This window comes from Solanum dulcamara, chromosome 2 (assembly GCF_947179165.1).
Source record: "Solanum dulcamara chromosome 2, daSolDulc1.2, whole genome shotgun sequence".
Taxonomy (NCBI): Eukaryota; Viridiplantae; Streptophyta; class Magnoliopsida; order Solanales; family Solanaceae; genus Solanum; species Solanum dulcamara.
Genome location: NC_077238.1, coordinates 18050823 through 18073244, shown reverse-complemented (window position 1 = coordinate 18073244; position 22422 = coordinate 18050823). Strand labels below are relative to the sequence as shown.

The following is a 22422-nucleotide window of genomic DNA, read 5'->3' as shown; positions in this document are numbered from 1 at the left end:
GTTCCCTACCAGACTTTTGGAAAACATTTAGAACTTCATTGTCAAATTCTGCTCCGGATGATGTGATCTCTATGGATTTCACCAAGAGTAGTGTATTGAATGAAGAGATGAGAAGAAAATCTCAAGGTTCTTCTTCTTCATCGGATGTCTTGGTAACTAAATTCAGGGGGAGAAATAAAAATCATGGTTCTCAAAATAGAGAACATAGCAGAAGCAAATCCAAAAGCATATTTAAGGATATTAAGTGCTATCATTGTGGCATGAAAGGGCACACAAAGAAGTTCTACCGGAAATTGAAGAAGGAGAACAAAGACAGAGAGGAAAATAAGAAGATGGCAATGAAAATTGCATAACCACCGTCACCATCGAAGATCTTGTTACCATTCTTGATGCATACATGATAAATATTTCTTATGATGAGTCAAACTAGATTGTGGACACTGGTGCCGCATCTCACGTGACATCAAGGAAGAATTTTTTCTCTTATTATACTCCTGGTGACTTTGACACCTTGAGTATGGGTAATGAAACTGTATCTAGAGTGGTTGTGTAACACCCTCTAAAACGTTATATGTGGTGTTTCAATTCTCGATGAAAATAATACTGCTTCTGTATTTTGGGCATAACTTTTCATAGAATAGTCCAAATTAGGTAATTCAAATTTTTGAATAACCCTAATGGGATTACCTACAATTTTCAAAAAGACTATATCTTAAGATTTGGAGGATACTTAGGTCAAATAAATTAATTTTTGTAAGACATGGTGCTGTGATAAAATGGAGTATTTGTAGAAGAAAAATCATATCTCACGGTAGGATGCTCCAAATTGGTTGATTCTTGAACGACATGAAAGTATACTTTTAGATATACAATTCATATGAGACACCAAATTCTAATTAGAAAGTTATCTTGTTCAAACGCAGCTCCAAAAAAAGTATTCCGTTAAAAGAAGGTTTATCTCACCAACCATCGAAAGATCTAGATCCATTTGACATCACCCATGACATTAATAGTCCTCCATTTGACATCATCCATGAGATCACAATTCTCCATTGAATTTTCAAGATCATCCTTTGTAATTATTTTTATTTATTGTTAGGTCACTCCTCCACACTTATAAATACCCACCTTATTTTCTCATTTTATTCATCAAGCTTTCTCAAGCAACTCTTCTCTCTATACACTTCTTTACTCATTCTCAAATATAGTTTTAGTTTTTAGTAATGTAAAAATATTATTCTTGTGATTCTTATACTCCGGATAGTACACAAAACTCTCCGAAGAGGAGAAAAGGCTAGGAGTTCAAGAGTGGTCATTGAGTTCTTTAATTTTGAGTAAAGCTTCGAATTTCAGGTATGTAATGCTATTCATAGCATTGGATTGAGTTCATCAATGCGCCCAATATTTAAATTCATCGTAATTGAGTTATAGTTGAGTTTTACCCAAATATTGAATTCTAAATGAATTAATTCTTCTTCTATTAAGTTAGATATATTTATGCATTGAGATTATTATTATTTTTATTTCTCATATTATTGGAATTATTGTTCATGGCTACTTTTCCACGAACTCTAATTGATTTGATGTTCATGAATATTTTTACACGTGTTTTGAGTAAAGATGTTGACTTTTAATATTTATTAACAAAAAGAATGATTTGAATTAATACTATATATGTATTTTACTGAGTTTTGAAAGAGCAAAAAAATTGAGTTTAAATAAATTTGAGTAAATGATGTTTTGAAGAAGATGTTTTGATGAGATGTAAATAATATTTTGAAGTGTAATGATTGATGAAGAGGTAATAAGATGCGTTTGATGTTTTTCCAATAAGACTAGATGATGATGTTAATATGAGCACATATTTTAGGAGTAGTATTGAGCACCGAGTTGGGTAAGAGTTTAATTGACTCAAATGCCAGAACTATGTAGCCAGCGTAGGATGGAGGATATACCTCTTAAGTCCCAAAACAGGACTTTGATGATTGGATCCAAGATGATGATGTTCTTTACCCTAGCAAGATATTGGATAGATGTAGCAACGACATCGCTTCGTTGTATCATCACTAGCTCATAAGTGATGGTTGTCGGTTAGAGAAACTCCCAATTGAGTAAGCATTGCTTATTATTATTATTTTTAAACTTGAATTACATATTGATGTTGAGATGATGTTGAGTTTTGAGCCGAGTCTTCCTGAGAGGAGTTTCTTGATATCTGTCCTTACTTTCTTGCCATTTTACATACTCTACATTCCATGTACTGACGTCATTTGACCTGCATCATTTTATGATGCAGATACATGTGTTAGAGATCCTCAACAGGCGCATCATTTAAGATCATTACTTTCCAGCTATTTGGTGAGTCCTTCTTGTATTCGGATGAACTCTTTATCCTTTTATTATTGTTGAGTATTATGTTTCTTTTGAGGTAGCCATGGACATGTCATTGGCACCGTCTAATAGTGTTAGAGGCTTCATAGACAGAGTTTGATGATGTAATTGGAGTAGTTTTCCTTTGAAACTACTTTTTCTAAGGATTATTTCTTTCATTTGATGTTAATGATGGTGAGCCCACATAAGTATTCTTATTTTCACTTAAGTCTTCCACTGATGAACGAATGAGTGATGAGACCAAGTAGTTCTCTCGGAGGCTAGAGATGGTTTCTGAGTGCCGGCCACGCCTAGGGTACCCTCTCAGGGCATGACAGGTTGGTGTTGGTACAGTTTGTTTGGAAACTAGTGTTGGAACTAAACTAGTTTTGAACAATATAAAACATGCACCTGATGTTCGTCTGCAACTAATTTCTGCTGGTGTTCTAGATGATGAAGGATATGTTAGTACCAATGGCGGTGGATAGTGGAAACTCATTAAGGGTTCCTTGGTTGTGGCTCGTGGTAACAAATATCGTGGTCTATAATGGACTATAAATTCTACTTATGCCAATATGGTGAATGCAATTGAGAGTGATAACTCTTCAACATTATGGCATAAGAGGCTTACCACATCAGTGAGAAAGGACTTAATATTTTGGCCAAGAAGAAATTATTTTCAATTTCCAAAGTGCTAAATTAGAAAAGTGTGAGCACTGCTTGGCTGGAAAATAAAATAGAGTTTCCTTTAAGTCTAACCCTCCTTCAAGAAAGATAGAGTTGTTTGAATTGGTGCACTCTGATTTATGCTGTCCAATAAAGATAAGGACTCTGGGTGTTGCACTCTACTTTGTCACTTTCATTGATTATTGCTCAAGAAGGCTTTGGGTTTATGTCTTGAAGAGTAAAGACCAAGTGTTAGGTGTTTTTTTAAGCAGTTTCAGGCTTCAGTTGAAAGAGAAACTGGAAGGAAACTGAAGTTTATTCGTACTGATAATGATGGTGAAAATTATGGATCATTTGAAGAATACTGCAAGCATCAAGGTATTAGATACCAGAAGAATCCTCCTAAGAATCCTCAGCTTAATGGGTTAGCTGAGAGGATGAACAAGACCTTGATGGAAAGAGTTTGATGTTTTCTTTCTGAAGCAAAGTTGTCGAACTCCTTTTGGGGCGAAGCCTTATTGACTGCTGTGCATGTTATTAACTTATCTCCTATTGTTTCTTTGCAAAGTGATATTTCAGATAGAGTTTGGTATGGCAAAGATGTTTCTTATGACCATTTGAAAGTATTTGGTTGCAAAGCTTTTGTATATGTGCCGAAAGATGAGAGGTCAAAGTTAGATTCCAAGACAATGTAGTGCATCTTTGTTGGATATGGCCTTGATGAATTTGGTTGTAGGCTATATGATCCAATTGAGAAGAAGCTGTGAGAAGCCGTGATATCATTTTCATGGAGAATCAAAACATTGAAGATATTGACAAAGCGGAGAAGTTAGAATCTTCAAGTTATGATGGCGTAGTCCATCTTGATCAAGTTCCTCATACAAGTATGCATGACGTTGGTGGTCTTGATGATCATGGTGATGCTCAGAATCAAGTCCCAGATCAACATGTTGATGTTGATGATAACAATGATGTTATTTTGATGATGCTCCTACTCATGAAATTGTGGACGAATCAAATATTCCTTTTAGGAGGTCCACAAGACAACTTATTCCTTCCTCTCGTTATTCACCTAATGAGTATGTGCTACTCACTAGCGGAGGTGAACCTGAATTTTATAAGGAGGCCTTGAAAGATGAACATAAAGATCAATGGATTGAAGCCATGCAAGATGAGATGAAATCTTGGAATGAGAACCACACTTATGAGTTGGTGAAATTTCCTAAGGGCATAAGTGCTTTGAAAAACAAGTGGATGTTCAAAATTAAAGTTGAAGAACACAACTTGAAGCCTAGGTACAAAGCTAGATTGGTTGTTAAAGGATTTGGTCAAAGGAAGGGTATTGACTTTGACAAAATATTTTCTCCTGTCGTGAAAATGTCCTTCATTCGTACAGTTCTTGATTTGGCTGCTAGTCTTAATTTAGAGATTGAGAAGATGGATGTGAAGACGGATTTTCTTCACGGTGACCTAGAAGAGGAGATTTATATGGAACAACCTGAGGGCTTCAAAGTAAATAGTAAATAAAATTTTGTGTGAAAACTCAAAAAGAGTCTCTATGGGCTAAAGCAAGCTCCTAGACAGTGGTACAAGAAGTTCGAATCTATTATGGGGCTGCAAGGCTACAAGAAGACTTTTTCAGATCATTGTGTATTTGTACAAAAATTTTCTGACGATGATTTTATCATCCTCTTACTATATGTGGATGATATGTTGATTATGGGTAGAAACACATTCAAGATTGAAAAGTTAAAGAAAGAGTTGTGTAAGTCTTTTTCTATGAAAGACTTGGGTCATACCAAATAAATTTTGGGCATAGAATTACTCGTCTCAGGGATGAAAGAAAGATTTATCTGTCACAAGAGAAGTACATTGAATGTGTACTGGATTGCTTCAACGTGAAGAATGCTAAGCCTGTTAGCACAACTCTTGCTGGTCATATGAAGTTGAGCAAGAAGATGTGTCCTACAGCTAGGGAGGAAAAAAAAACATGGCCAAAGTTTCATATTCCTCCGTCGTCGAAAGTTTAATGTATGCAATGGTATGCACTAAATCTGATATTGCTCACGCAGTTGATGTTGTCAGCAGATTTCTCGATAATCCGAGAAAACAACATTGTAAAGCTATAAAGTGGATACATGTATGTGAGAGGAAGCTCAGATAAATGCTTGTGTTTTGTAGCATCAAATTCAATCTTAAAGGGCTATATAGATGCTGATATGGCAGGTGACCTTGATAACAGAAAATCCACTACTGGATATTTATTTACTTTTTCAGGGGGAGCTATATCATGACAGTCGAAGTTGCAGAAGTGTGTTGCACTGTCTACAACTGAAGTTGAGTATATTGTGGATACTGAAGCTGACAAGGAGATGATATGGCTCAAGCAATTCCTTCAAGAGCTTGGCTTGTATCAGAAGGAGTATGTTGTCTATTGTGACAGTCAAAGTGCAATAGGCTTGAGCAAGAACTCTATGTACCATGCAAGGACAAAACACATAGACGTGAGATATCATTGGATTCGAGAAAAGATAGAAGGCGAATCTATGCAGGTTGAAAAGATCTCTATAAATGAGAATCGTGCAGATATGCTGACTAAAGTGGTAACAAGGGACAAGTTTGAGTTGTGCAAAGAACTTGTTGGCATGAACTCTCTCTCTTAAGACAAAGATACATCTTTCTAGTAAATGAGACTAGAAGGGGAGATTTGTGGGGTCCAGTCCCCACTTTTTCCATTCATAAAAGGCTGCAAATATTTTTTCTTAAAATCAAAACCTGCTGCCTGCAATTTGTAATTGCAAATTGAAAATGTTGGTCAAAGAAAGTGGCAAGGTTGGTGATAAATCACGGAAGAAGAGCTCTTTCTTTCCCTATAAATAAGAGCTCTCAGCTCATTTGTTATACCCCAATTCACAGAGAGAAAATATTTAGAGAGCTGTGAGGTTTTCATAGATTATATATAAGAAAATAATCTGCGAAAAAAATATAATGTGGACGATATTTTAGTAAGGTGGTAAATTAAAAGAGTGCTATTCTTTTTGAGTGTGTGGTAGTCATTTTTGAGTATTGTACTCGTGACTACACGATGTAAAATTTCTTACTATAGTGATATCAATTGCTCTTCTTGGCCTGTGATTTTTTTCTTATTTGGATTTTCACGTAAAATTCTTGGTGTCATTATTTTTTCCATTTTATTTCTACTATTTTGACTATATATATTTTTGTGTTAGTCCATTTTTTCCCAACAGGGAGCGGTGCTTATATTGGCATACATTACCTTGAAGCTGCAAATAAATTGTTGGTCAACTATACAGTAAATGGTTCATTCTCGGAACGTTGGGCCAATATTTTTTTAAAGAGTTCAAAATACGAAGAACCAAGCACATGAAGAAGTTCAAAGGGATTCAATATTTACTATATATATATAAAAAATAATTTTAATCATATGTATAGATGATATAATTTTTCGTCGGAGGAGGTTCGGAATCCTCCCTGGCTGCAACAGTTGTTTGTTATATACGAAAGAAAAAGAAACATACAACACTATGGGAACTGATTTTTTTCAAAAAGGAGGAAAACAATTAGGAACCGACTTCACTGGGGATCGAACCCAGAATCTCTGGTTTCGTAGACCAGCGCCTTATCCATTGGGCCATGAAGTCAACTTACGATGTTGAAGAACTAACAATTTTACTTGACACAATGAAATGGATGTTTTTATCATTTGAAATGCAAAAGAAAATCATATACTTATTTGCTTTCTTTCTGTATGTAAAAGGAATACGACCTTATATAATCTTCATACGGATATCTCATGGTCAATTATAAATTGAGTAGAAAAAAATGACTTTCAAATCTTTTATGTGTAAAAATAAAATTTCTTTTATAAAAAAAGGACATAAAATTAAAAGTAAATTTATAAAGAGTTATGAAACAAAATCTTCTTGTAATTAGCATTTATTAATTAGACGCGAAATGAATTACATTTTAACATATGTGTCTTTACTCTAGCTTGAAATCTGTCTCTTTGATTAATAATTTTCTCCAATTATTCCAAAACCTGATTATAAATTTTTGACTTAATACTAATTCACAAATGAGAGGTTAGAAGATACCATGATATGATCTCTCTTTTTTTTTTTACCCCTTCTTAGAAATTCTCATTATTTTTTCCTCCCTTCATGATTCGTTCTTATCATCTTAAAATTGAAGCTGAGAGATGCCAAGATATGATGTGATCAATCTCGTATGTGTATATTTTTTCATCAAACTAGCTGTTTCAAATAGGGTTGCTTATCGGACGGATAGGAAGAATAATTATGCTCAGCGATTTGGCTTATTGAATATCAATTTTTAAACATATTAATCCGCTAGCCAATAAATAAGATATCATTTATTTTAATAACAGATTGATATTATAAGGCGGTATATTGACTTAATCATTTCATGCTCATTTCTTTCAATTTCACTGACCAGTATATTGATCTCCCATCAAACAAAATTATTTTTCTAGCTTTACTTAAGCTGATAATTCTATAGTTATAAATTGCAATGGGAAATATATGAAAATGTAAATTTTGAGAGTGCATGAACATAAGCATTTATTTTACAAATATTCACATGAACAACAACTTATATTTCATAACTAAAATATACTTTAAATGTACATTTTTATATACAAGAAGTGAATACTCGTTCATTATGATCCAGACTAGTTAGCTAATAGATCAGTAAGAAATTCAACTGAAAAAATATGTATCATATCATATAAGGAGCGGCATGACATTAAAAATGGGGATTTAGGGTTAATAATATGTGTTTTATATACCTAAAAGAAAAAATGTAAGTTGATAATTTTTAACTGGTTAATGATTTATTCAAGAAGGAATTTGAGTAATCTATTCCGTACCGATATAAAATTTTAATCCATTCACCAATCATTAATTCAATAACTCAATATCTATAAACCAATAAACTAATTTTATAATTGTCTTATCAATTATGATTTGATTTTCAACCATCCTAATTTCAAACTCTAAAATTCTATACATGTAAAGGTATTTTATTAATAAGAAAAAATGGTAGATAGAGAGAGGCGTCAAACCATACCCCACGAATTCTATGAGAAGATAAGTGTACAAAGATGCAAAATTCTCAACATGTCTCTGTTTCTGCGTGTCCCAATGTATAAATTTGACAAATTTATTGCTCAAATTATTTTTGTATAGTAAAACAAACCTTTTAGTCAACAAATAAAATCACGAGAATTAAAAAATAAATAAAAAAATTCAGATGATTTTATTCTACCTATTCAAGGAAAGTTTTTTTTTTTTTTGTTAGTCGATTAAATTCTTTTGTAGTGTTGTGTTCTCAATGTATAACACATGTATGATAAATCATCTGAATATACATTATATACATATCATTCCATGGTTACGTTATATGTGCTATGCATAATTTCTTGGTAACTTCTAGTTTCATCAGGATCATAAAAAATGGAATTGTTACAAATTCGATCAATGAAATATATAGTATACTAACTAAACATAAAAATATTTTTTTGGGGGCTAATGTATAGTGTAACAATTTCCAATTTTGATTGACATGATTATTCGGTACTTATACAAATACCTAGGCGATTAATTGAGGTGAGCGGAAACTATCCCAAACACCATTGTCATTATTGTTTTTTTCTAAAATAAAAAATAATGACACCAGTTAGCTAGGGAGGAGTGCAAGACAATTGTTCAGAATTCACATGCTAAACAGTCAACAGGTCTCCCTTAGGGCTCGTTTCGTTAGAGAATAAATTATTCCGAGATAAGCTATTTTAAGATTGTTATGTTATTTTTAATAAGGATAAAAATAATATTAACATTTTAGAATAATTAGGTTTGAGATAAAAATAAGTTATTTCACGATTTTATTTCAGTCAAACATGAGAAAAAATTATTTTAAAACTAATCTTATAATAAATTATCTCTTATTCATTGTACCAAACGGACCTTTACTCGTTTGTTCTTCCTTTTCACAATTCGTCGTTTTGTTTTTTCCTTTTTCACTTTCTTCGCGTGCAAATAGTGTGGTACCATTGCTTTTCCACACACTGCCAATTTTGCTTATTTTAAAAAATTATTAATATACTTAATTAATATAATTCTTTATATACGCATTTTTATTTGATGACGCAAATGTTACTATTAATTATATAGTTTTTGTTATGGTAGAATAAAAATTCTTTGACGTTTTGGATTCCTCCTTCCATAAATTAAAAATTCAAGATGCGCTATCTTATATTATAAGTTCTATAATCCTTTCATCTAAAGTTTATGTTGTCAAAAGATTTCTTCCTGAACTTTGAAGTCCACCAAGTCCTAATAATTAAAATAAGATCAAAAAATCTTTTTCTTTTCATTGCATTAGGTACGAAAGTCACTCAATTTTGGTGATTTTGTAAGTAAAATAGTCGTAATTGAGTGACTTTTGAATTAAAATTCAAAGTTGAGTGACTTTTGACTTTGGCTAAGTAAAACAATCATAATAGTTGAGTGACTTTTAAGTTAAAATGCAAAGTTAAGTGACTTTATGAGAAAATAGTTCATCGTTAAGTGACTTTTGAGTTAAAAATCAAAGTTGAGTGACTTTTTATGAAGAGAGTCAATATTATCTCTATTTATTATGCTCAAATACATATCATATATATAAATAAATATCAAATTTGAACTCATAATATTAAATCGCTTCCAGAAAACTGGCCATCTTTATCAATAATAGCGGCAAAACTAATTTCAGCTGATCATTATCTTGAAGAATGTCTTTTTCTGCTCAAACGAAATGGATGACAAAAAGGTTCCATAAAGGCTGAAGCACTGCAAGTTGCTAACAATGTCTTTGGTTTGTTAGGTTCACAATTCTAAAAATAGAGATAACAAATACCAACAAGCTTATCTCAGCCTACAATAATCACTTGTCATCCAATCACAACTACTGCTTGTGTAAGGTGTGATTGGGTGACAAATGATTATTGTAGGTTGAGATAAGCTTGTTGGTATTTGTTATCTCTATTTTTAGAATTGTGAACTCAACAAACCAAAGACATTGTATATATATGATTCACTAAATGTGTACAAATATTATGATAATTTATATAAATTTCATAGTGTTAAGAGCTAATTACATTTTTTTTTTCAAATTACAAAAATTCTTTAAAAATTTATGAATTTCAGATACATTATTGGACTTCCGGATACATCAGCAGACATCCGGATACATAGGAGAGAGATGTTTTCGAGAGTGGACAGATGTATCAGAAAAGTATAGAGATATATCATAGAGGGGATAGGACATCCAGATATATAAGGAAGGGATGTATCCGAGAGGGGATAAATGTGTCTAAGAGGGGAATATGGATGTATCAGCGAATGAGGAGTTATGTATCCGAGAGGAGATTTTTGAATTTTTTTAAATAGTAGGAAATTTAAAAATTATGATAAAATAATATGTGTAGTTAAGTAATTTTTCCTAAATATTAAATGTAGAACCAATATAATTACTAATACTTAAGGTTATTCAAAAAATATTCAAGAGTTAATAAATTGTGATGAAATCAAGGAAACTGGAGAAAATCAAAGAGAGAATGAATAATACTAATTTGAATTGATTCTTGCAGAACAACCTGATCAGAATGGTGTTCCGATCAAATTATCACTCTAAATTTGATTTTTGAAACCTCCTTGAGGTTGCTGCTGAGTCGGGATCAACTCCAAGCTTTCTTGTCTCCGGGGGGTGAGGGGGACGAGAGAAATTGATAAAACACATTTTGGCAAAGAGTACTCAGTTTTCATCCATTTTACGAATGACTCGTGAGCTAATGCAGAACCCTCTCCAGTAACATTAACATTGTTATGTCTGAACCCTATATTCTGGACGTGGCCGGTATTTAGAACTATTTGATGGTCCCAAGAAAACCTTTGGTCTGGCCTGCTACTAACTAAATATTGAGACACTATACAAAATCTTTTAAAAGATGATCATGCAATAAGTTTAGAAAACAAACTCAACAACTTTATAGATAAAAATTTGAATAATAAATATGTTTGTAAAACAACTGTACTGTGACTCAACTAACTTGTATATAAAACCTCTAACATACTGAAGATAGCTTATCGATATTCTACTAACAATATCTAATAATTATTTATACTCTAGATAAATTGAAGCCCTTCGAAAGCAAGTAGACTTCACCAAAGCTGGATTAAAGTGACATGGAATGTAACATGAAGTGATGTAACATTGAATGACATTAGTACATGAAATATACGGTATGTAAAATAACTGAATGAAACAACTGACTAAACTGAATATACTAACTGAAAGAGTAAATCTGAAGGTAGACCGTAAAATAGTCAACTGAAAAGTAAAGAATGTATGTGTACTTTAACAATTAAGCTTTACAACTGAATATGTATGCAATAGAAAAATATTGAAAATAATATAATTAATTTTTTGGAGAGTTTCTCTAACTGACAACCATTACTTTGAGCCTCATGATGATACAAGTCTTGCCCATTTTTTCAGAGTCATCCAATACCTTGCCAGGGTAAAGCACAAGCTAAACTAATGGATCCAGTCTCTGAGCCTTTACCAAGGGCTTATTGAGGAGTCACTCGAACCAAAGGTACTATCTTATCCTATGCTAGCAACATAGTTTTGGGGTTTGGATTATCTATAGTCTTACTCAATTCGGTGCTCAATACTACTCCCAAAATATGCCCTGTACTCAATAACTGTAAAGATGTCCTACTTCAGGGAAAGTGTCTCACTTTAGGGAAAACTGAAAATCTGTTATTTTGAGCCCATGCTCAATAATATTGCTTTAGAATTGAACTGAACTTTACTTTAAAACTTGACTATGTTTTTTCTAAAAAATATGACTATGCTTTCTCAAAATTGAGGTACGTTTTCTTTAAAACTGAATATGCTTTCTTTTTGAATTTGTCTATACTTTCTTTCTGAAAATATGCATCTTAATGCAAAAAATACATTCTTGAAACTCTTTCTTGAAAGACTTCTTTAAAATCTTAAATTTTACTTTTACTCATGAAAACAGTTCTTAAGAAATAGTATGACAAGGTGTTCAAATAACTTTAGCTAAGAACGGGGTCATGTGGTAGAATAGCATGAAGCCTAAATCAATCAAGAATCATTAACAAAATAAATTATAATAGTTTCAATAATGGGCATACTTGGAATAGAAAAATTCGAAAATCATGAACTTTGAGGTAAAACTCTAACTTTGATCTTACTAACTGAGATTATAAATGTAGCGCATGAGGAAGAACTTAGTTCCTCACTATGATAGTCTTACATATCTTAAATGCTCCGCAAATCTTGAATAAGAACTCTAAATTGATGTTAAACAATCAAAAAAACTTTTCTTGAGATTCTGAAATTTGCTTCTTGAAAACTTAATGGCCAAGGATTAAGATTTCTATTAATAAACTCATGATTAGATGGAGGAATTTGATTTGAAAATTTTGAAATCATCTGAGAAGGACTTACCTTGATAGAGAACCTTGAAATAGGAATCCTAACTTGATATTCTTGATCTTTGAGAGAAGAAAAATTATGAATTTTGAGAGTTACTATACGTATTAGGATATTTTTATGTTATAAGATTGATTTACAAAAGTTAATTGAGGGATAAAGATCAAGAATATTTCTCTTGGAATGTAAAAAGATAAGGAAAATCGAAAGAAAAGACCTTTTAATGTTACCGTAGGCCAATTCGGCGATTCAAAGGCTCCATTGCCAAAATGGGGCTTTGAATAGACAAAATTAACAGTTTTTGAAGGTTTTTGGGCCATTTAGGCGATGCAGTATGGCAATACAAAAATCTCTTCGATGATTCGCCGAACTCTTCACTCCATACACATTTTAGTAAAAACAAACATAACTTTCTACTACGAAATTTGATTAACGAACGGTTGGAGGTGTTGGAATGAAGACTCATAGAAGATTAATTTGAAAGGTAATGGAACACACGATTCTTCATATTTTAAGAGATATGCTCAATTGAAGTTGACCCTTGCGTGATATTATAGAAAAACTTAATCGTTAGGAAGACTTTGAACTCAACTTAGTGCTAGAGATCCCTTATGATCCTAAACCATCAATGATATACTTACCACACTTAGTAATGAACATTAATACACATGATATGCTTATGCTAAATAGTTTAGATCCTAGAGTAGAATTTGCAAGGTGTTTCAAAATAGTTCAAATCTTAGCTTTGAAATTTGTGGGGTGTTACAATATATTTCCCTTGGGCTCATCTGTTCTCAAATGATGGTCAAGCTAGACTAATAGAAAAAGGAGATACTCTTGCTATCTGTCTAACTTCTAGACTTGCCTACTAACAAAGATGGAGTTGGTTCATACTAAGACTTTGGAACTCAACTAGAATACGCATGGCACAAACGTTCACATAAAATTTCAAGGTGATATATCAAGACATAAAGTTTCTAAGAATCATAATAGGAAGAAGTCTATTACCTCAAACGTTCTCATAACTCTTTGGAGAAAGGTTCATTGGCATAATTCGCATGGGACATCTAAATATGAAACACAGATAGAGTATGAGTATCTTAATGAGCTAACATGATTTCATAAAACATGAAGGATATCGATTTGAACTTAAGTCACACACTACATGAAGTTATTTGACATGAAACCTAGCTACCATGGGCATGAAGTAAGAATAGGACTACTATACCTTAAATGATACGATTGATAAAGTTTAGCTTAGCAACACTTCTCAACTATGGTTATTCTATTGAATATTACACTTCATTAGCTGCAACTTATAGTTCCCATAAGGGTACATGTGACTACTCTTACCAAACTCTGAGTCTAACTACATGCTTTTACTGTGTTCAAGCCTAACTCGAAGGCGCTAGTCACATAATGCAGTTATCCACATTGTATCAATACGACATTCAAGCCTATATTTACAATCGCTTTATGTATTATTTATAGTCAACACTACCTAAGAATTTTCCTGTATTCTATAGCATCTCTATAACTTTAATTTTATTAACTTCTACAAAGAAGCACACCATATATCCTCATCTAAATACTACATATAACTAGGCCTCACTTTGATATTTTTCCATACTTAAAACCTTAGGAGGAATAGACATAATATGGTCTTTACCATAAGAATCATCTACCTTCTGACCTAAACCAATACTCAACTATTATCAACACGTATCTCAAAATTGAAGTATGGTCACAAGAAAGGCTTAGAGCGAAAGATCAAAAGCACAAATTGTTTAAGAAATTTGATCTAAGCATACATGACGTAGCATTATTATACTAGCCATATAGGATGTATAATAACTTCATATGCTAAGCATACTATGAAGCATGAGTGGGATATATCATGATTCGTATAACATAGAGATGTAAATTCTTAATTTCATGGAGTAAGATTGGGATCGTTGAATGAGGTTATTAATTCTCATTCTAGAAACTGAGCATTGATGTGAATTAATATGAAATGCATGAACCTAGCCATGGGTATGATGCTAATACATAAGACAAGAATAGAGTGTCATCTTGACTGAAGTACAAGGAATATATCGAGATAGGAATGCATTGATGTCTCATCTTGGCCAACTCATCACTACCTATGAGAAGATCTTAATTTTACTATTAGAATTAAATCAATGTAGAAAATAAATACTATGATTTCAATCAAGTAAACCCAATCAAAATCGATTTCAACATGAAATATAAAGATAAATAGAAATAGGAGATAAGAAAGGAAGAAATGAGGTCTAACTGAATGCACAATTACTTATGGAGGAAGAGACTTGAATTCTATAAAAAAGGTAAAACTAACTTGAAATCCACACATGAGTGAGTACTATGAAATCAAGAGCAAGGAATCTTCAATCAACAATTGGAATCTACCCATCAATCTAAGCTACACTAAGCTATGCTAGAATAGGAATTCCACCCTCTACAAGATACTAATATCTCAATTCTTCATCTCAAAATAATCTAAGGAAGAGAATAGATAATGCATATATTTATAGGATGCCTCTTAAAAGAGTAGTCTTTTTACATAAATAGCCCAAAAGTGGGTTATTCAAACTATTTAAAATATAGCCATGAATGGTTAATCCTTTCTACCATCTCCTCATCTTGAATCTCTCCACTTTGGCCTTCCATGCTTCGAGCTATCATCCACACGAGGAAGCCCACCCATCCAATAAGATCCTCCTCGGCTCCTATTTATATCATTATGGATTATGTAGCTCAAGGTATAGGTCAAGCATAAGTTGTGCTAACAGTGCTGGTATCAACTTGAAACTTAAAATCTACTTGGTTCAACACCTCATCATCTTCCTCTTATATAGAAGGTAATCATCAAAGGTGTATGGACCTATTCTCTAAATTAAGCTATAAACACAACACTCTGCATGAACGGTTATCTTTTTGTTAAAAAACTATGCTTGGTCTTTAGTAACACAATGATACATCATCATAAACTCCTTTTATGGTTCAATTATACCCTGACTCATCCTAACCAATAACTTTTTCTCTACATTTTACTATAGAAACACATGATACTTACTACTTTTTAGTTAAAACCAAGGGACTCATTATCCCATCACTTATCCTATAGATACATGACTCTATCTATATGACTCAATGTCATGACTCAAGGTAGGCTGTAGATGTGACATGATCATTAGAATCCTGAGAGACCCCAACCAAGCCTATTAGCATATCATACATGAGAGGTAAATAACAAACAAAGATTAAAAGTTAAAAGTGGAATATAAGTCTTAATATAAATATCTCGATAAAGGAGAAATCAAACTCCAAATCCAAATGAACATGATAACATAGACATAATAATATCTAACATGCCTCTACTAGTCTAGCCATGACATATGACAAGCTCCTAGCTCACAAACATAAGAAATAAAAGTCATAATGAAATATGAAAGAAAGTCATAAATGTCCCATCCTCGAAATATGAGGACTCACCAACAATAAGAAGTAGTACTCAAGCTCTAGCCACAAACGAGGATGAGGATGATCGTCGGACCCTACATTATGATACAATATATGCAAAAAGTATCTATTAGCACATGGAATGTACTAAGTATGTGACAAGCATGCATGAAAAATGATAAACATACATAGTTAATATGAACATGTGATGCATGACAAATAGCTTGAAAATATGAGTAAAAATTGAAAACACATGAAGTCATATCATAAGGTCAATGCATCAAAAACATCATTTAAAGCTTGTAGATATATCATATACATATGTGGGATATTTACCTTAACCGATATGTAAGACCATGTGAGCTATAACATGGAATTCAATTTAACTTCCACACCGAGAAGTGAGAGGCTACTTGCCAAGGTAGACTTTGTATAAACATGAATATGAGCTATATATGTATCCATTAGCTAGAACATATAGGCAATCATCGACGAATCTATGTTGATCAAAAGGGGGTGCCACGCCACCCCGTGATCTTAACTAAAAATCTTTATATACATGTATATTTGTATATATATTTATAAGACAAGTATAAATATTAAATATGGAACTCTTAGAAATAATGAGACTTGTGATGCCAGCGCTTAAAAATCAGGTTTACTATCGTAGGGATGGAAGTTTGAGCCCTATTGTAGGGTATATTTTCTTAAAACTTTTTTATCATTCTCACAGTAACAAATTTATTGTAAAAAGAATTGTGAATAAGTATATTAAAACCCTAGACCTCTTATAACTAAAATAACAGAACAAGTCTAAATTTTATATGTAAATTTGCTAATAAATATTAAGTATTATCTTGCTCTACACTGAAGTTTTTGCCATAAGTTACTATTCAAAGCAACGTGGCACCCAGAAATTCAAAAACTTGGATCCACCTCTGAGGCAACCTATGGTGGCACGTAATTTCGAAAATAATAGTTGCTACTAGGGTTCCCTTATGGATATCCACCGCAAAGTTCGCTCAGTACTAAGTAAACCCCAATAAAATATATAAAATATAGTCATTAGGAAAGATAAATCAACCTGTCACGACCCGAACAAGGGACAAGCCACGACGCGGTGATTGGGATGCGAGGGAACCCAACCAAGCCATCTTAGCATACATAAGGTAAATAAACATGGTAAAGATAAGTGGAAGTAATCATCACAAGGGAATAGGACTAAGGGAGATCAACTCAATAGGTGTCCAAATCGGACTACATTATAAGACGTCTAAACATGTCTCTAGTTTAGTCCTCAATTGGGGCTTGGTCAAGCTCCTAGATCACCCTAACAATAGAAGAAAGTCAAGTATCAACAAGAATAAAAGTCATGTCCTTGATAGAATGAGGACTCACCAACTTCTTGAGAATCTAGGATAACTCTAGCTATCAATAGGATGATCGAGAACGTCATCTGTCCCTACATTATGAGACAATGTAGGCAAAATATGCGTTAGTACATTTGAATGTACTAAGTATGTGAGGTATGCATGAACAATTAATAGGAATGTGAATAATATGCCATAAAATGCATGACTATTCATAATAAGCATGAGTAAAGCTTAAAACATTTGAAAACATATGAGCTCATGGTCGATGCATATCATAAAACTTCATCATAGACTCATAAGTTGACATTTAACTTGTGTGGGATAAGACCTTTAACCGACATCTTAAGACCATGCGAGCTATAACATGGAATCCGATGATCCCCACATCGAGAAGAGGGAGGCTACCTTTCCAGGGTACACCCCATCATGTTACTTATCTCAACTCAACTATGCTATATGTGGATCCACTTTCTAGGCCATGAAGGCAATCCTATGCGGGTAAAATGGTTTGGGACTTTAGGTTGCTATTAGGATTTTCTTGAGTAACTAACTGCATTACAGGACCGAACCCCACCTAGAAGTCCTCTCGGTGCTTAGTCAATATCCCAATGGAAACTCATAAAACATTATCATAACATAATAGGAAAAGATAATAACTGCATATCAATCCAACTTTGATGAGAATTGTACTTATCACCATCTTTAATATGATTGTGTAAGAATTGAACTTATCACACCATAATAACTTCTTTGATCATAACTTTCTTCATAAAAATCATAATCTCAACTTTAAATTATAGAAACTTTCATTGAAAATCATTAAACTCAAAATAATCTTTAACTTTCATAATCATAACTTGAAAGTAGCTTTATGCATGGGCATTCATAATTCATCTCAAAATCATGCAATTCATTTAAAATATGCTTATAATGATCATGGATAACATCTAAAGACGGAATCAAATCAGCCCAATACAATTTATCAAAACTATATTTCATAATCAATCCCTACATACCTTGATTGAAATCACTTAGAATTGAAGAAGAACCTTGAATAAAATCTAGAAACCCTAACTTATAGCTTGAAGAAGAACCTTGAGAGACTTTGTTCTTGCCTTAGAGATATTTTGAAGAATGAATTGAGTAGGAGGGGAGTTTGAAGAATTGAATATATATAGGCTTTGAAATTGGCCATAAAAGTGTCTAGGTTCATTGAACTAAACTTGGGAAATGACATAACTACCCCTCATTAAATCTCAACTTGACTCTACAAGACCCCTTTCTATGGGTCGTCAATATGACCCGTCCTGCAAGTCTGAGAAATTGGCTAGAAATGAAGCATCTGATGTTTTGGAACCCGTCAACTCATCTACGGATCGTAGACTTGGTCTGTCATGCAGGTCCCAAAACCTGCAACTTTGAAAGCCTCTGATCTTTGGCTATGAGGGGTTCTTATGACTCATCAACAAGATAACGACTCGTCCTGTTGAGTCGTAGAATATCTCTTGAGGTTTGTTCCTAAATGAGTATAAATGCTCCATGGACCATAGAAACCTATACGGGTCATAGAGTAGGCCGTAAACTCTCATCCAATCAATATTTTAGGAAATTTCTCCTTGGCTCCTACTTTTCGACTTCTGAGGTCTTACAATATCTCCCCCTTAGAAACATTCATCCTCAAATGAGATTAACTTATATAGTAAGGACATGAAAAAAGGACTAGCAATCCAACATGAACATGATGATACCTTAAAATGCATTGAACATGAAAACTTTAACTTGACATAAAACCATGACTTTAAAAATTCAACTTCATGAATATGCATGCATATGAATAACATAGAAGAAACTGAATACGTAAGAGTTCAATAAATTTTGTATAAGAACAGCTTACTACTTTAGACTTGAGTAGAGGGAAAGAGGTACGGGTATCGTTTCATCATATCCGCCTCCACCTCCCAAATAGCACTTTCTACTTGTTGATTTCTCCATAACACTTTGACGGACACAACGTCTTTGTTCCTTAACTTCTTAACTTGCCGGTCTAGGATTTCCATTGGAACTTCTTTATAAGTCAAATTCTCTTTGACATTTACATCCTCCAATGGCACAATAGAGTTTGGATCACCCACGAACTTTCTTAACATAGACACATGAAACACCGGGTGGATCACTCATGAACTTTCTCAACATAGACACATGAAACACCGGGTGAACCATAACTAACTCAAGTGGCAAATCTAACTCATAAGCCACCTTGCCAACGCATCTCAATATCTTATAAGTTCCAAAGTACCTAGGACTTAATTTCCCTTTCTTGCCAAAAGGCATTACACCTTTTATGGGTGAAACCTTCAAATAGGCCCAATCATCCACCTCAAATTCAAGGTCTATTTTCCTAACATCAGAATAGGACTTTTGACGAATTTGAGCCGTCTTTAATCTGTCCCTTATGAGCCTTACCTTCTTCATAACATCTATCCCCAAATCTGACCAATCAAGGCCATCTTATCTACTTCAAACCATCCCACTGGTGACCTACATCTTCTCCTATACAAGGCTTCGAAAAGAGCCATTTGGATGCTAGAGTGATAATTATTATTGTAGGAAAACTCAATTAATGGAAAATGTTTATCCCAACTTTCTTTAAAATTAATAACGCATACCCTCAACATATCCTCTAGAGTTTGGATTATTTTTTTGGCTTGACCGTCAGTTTGAGGATGAAAAACGGTAGTCAACTTAATCTTTGTATCGAGACCCTTTTGAAATAACTTCCAAAAGTGCGAAGTGAATTGAGTACCTCGATCTAATATGATGGACGAGGGTACACCATGAAGTCTTACCAACTCACTAACATACAACTTAGTATAATCTTCAGCACTATAAGAAGTCTTAACCGGTAAAATATGAGCTGACTTAGTCATCCGATCTATAACAACCTAAAGGCAAATCCGTTACAAAATTCATATTCACATCTTCTCACTTCCAAGTAGGAATTTCAATATCTTGGGCTAAACCTCTCCATCTTTGATGTTCAACTTTAACTTGTTGTCAATTTGGACATTTAGCCATAAACTCTGCTATGTCCTTCTTCATGTCATTCCATCAATAAACTTTCCTCAAATCACTATACATCTTGGTGGAACAGGATGAATTGAGTATTGAGAATTATGAACCTCATTCAATATCAACTCTCTTACTCTATTAACATTAGGTACACATATTTGACCTTGATAACGAAGCACACCATCTCCCCCTTTGGAGAAAGCCTTAATGTCTTTATCGGCAACCGACTTCTTCAACTCAACTAACACGGGATCTTGGTCTTATTTGTCCTTAACATCCACCACAAGAGATGATTCCAAACTATTATAAATAAGAATACCTCTATCATTGGAGTCAATCAAACACACCCTAAACGTTTCCATATATGAACATCTTTGATCAACTCTTTCTTATCTTCCTCAACATGTGCAACACTTTCATGGAAAATCTACTTAGTACATCGACAACCACATTAGCTTTGCCAGGATGGTACAACACACTCATATCATAGTCCTTCAACCAGTCAAGGCATCTCTTTTGCCGAAGATTCAAATTGTTTTGCTTAAACACATATTGTAACCTCTTATGGTCGGTGAACACATCCACATGGACACCATAAAGGTAGTGTCTCCAAATCTTCAAAGCAAACACAACCGCCGCTAGTTCAATATCATGGGTTGGATAATTACGTTCATGCACCTTAAGTTGCCTAGAAGCATAGGCTATTACTTTACCATGTTGCATCAATACACAACCAAGACCAACCCTTGAAGCATCAGAATATACCATGAAACCATCGGACCCTTCTGGTAGAGTCAAGATAGGAGTGGTAGTTAGACCATCTTTCAACTCGTGGAAACTCTTTTCACAAGCTTTCGACCATTAAAATTTCACCTTCTTTTGAGTCAAATTAGTCAAAGGTGACTCTATTTGAAAATCCTTCCAAAAATCTCCTATAGTATCCATCTAGGCCTAAGAAACTTCTAATATCCGAAGGAGATAATGGTCTAGGCCAATTATTAACCGCCGCAGTTTTTCTTAGGATCAACCATAATCCCTTCACTAGACACAATGTGACTAAGAAAGGCCACCTCCCTCAACAAAAACTCACATTTATTAAATTTGAAAAATAATTATTTGTCTTTTTGAGTTTGCAACACAATCTTCAAGTGATTAGTATGCTCCTCCTCATTCCGAGAGTAAACTAAAGTTTCATCAATAAACACAATTAAAAACATGTCCAAATATTATTTTAACACCCTATTCATCAAGTACATAAAAGCCGCAGGGGCATTAGTCAAACCAAATGACATAACTAGAAACTCATAACGGCCATACCTTGTTCGAAATGTTGTCTTGTGAATATCACACTCCCTCACCCTCAATTGGTAATAATCAGAATGAAGATCTATCTTAGAGAAGTAACTCGCCCCTTGCAATTGGTCAAACAAATCATCTATCCTAGGAATTGGGTATTTATTCTTGATGGTTACTTTGTTCAATTGTCGTTAGTAAATGCACATACGTAGTGAATCATCCTTCTTTCTAACAAACAAAAGGGGAGATACTTGGTCTAATCAAATCCTTGTCTAATAAGTCTTTCAATTGGTCTTTTAACTCTTTTAATTCTGTCGAGGCTATTCGGTAAGAAGAAATAGAAATAGGTTGAGTGTCCAGAAGAGTATCTATACTAAAATCGATCTCCCTTTCTGGAGGGACACCGGATAAATCATCGAAAAACACATTCGTAAACTCATTGAAAATGTGGACCGAATCTAGAGTAGAGGCTTTGGAATTTTCATCCCTAACCCTCACAAGATGATAGATACAACCCTTGAAAATCATTTTTTGAGCTTTAAGGCACGAAATAAATTGACCTTTGAACACGAAATTACTACCCTTCCACTCTAGGATAGGCTCAGTTGGTAATTAGAAC

The 22422-nt window shown here is 33.6% G+C and overlaps 1 non-coding gene across 1 annotated transcript; it reads right to left on the bottom strand.

The window, feature by feature from the left end:
• Positions 1-6625: 6625 nt before the first annotated feature.
• Positions 6626-6698, bottom strand: TRNAR-ACG (transfer RNA arginine (anticodon ACG)). Its single transcript has one exon. It is a non-coding gene; the product is annotated as a tRNA-Arg (tRNA).
• Positions 6699-22422: the final 15724 nt, after the last annotated feature.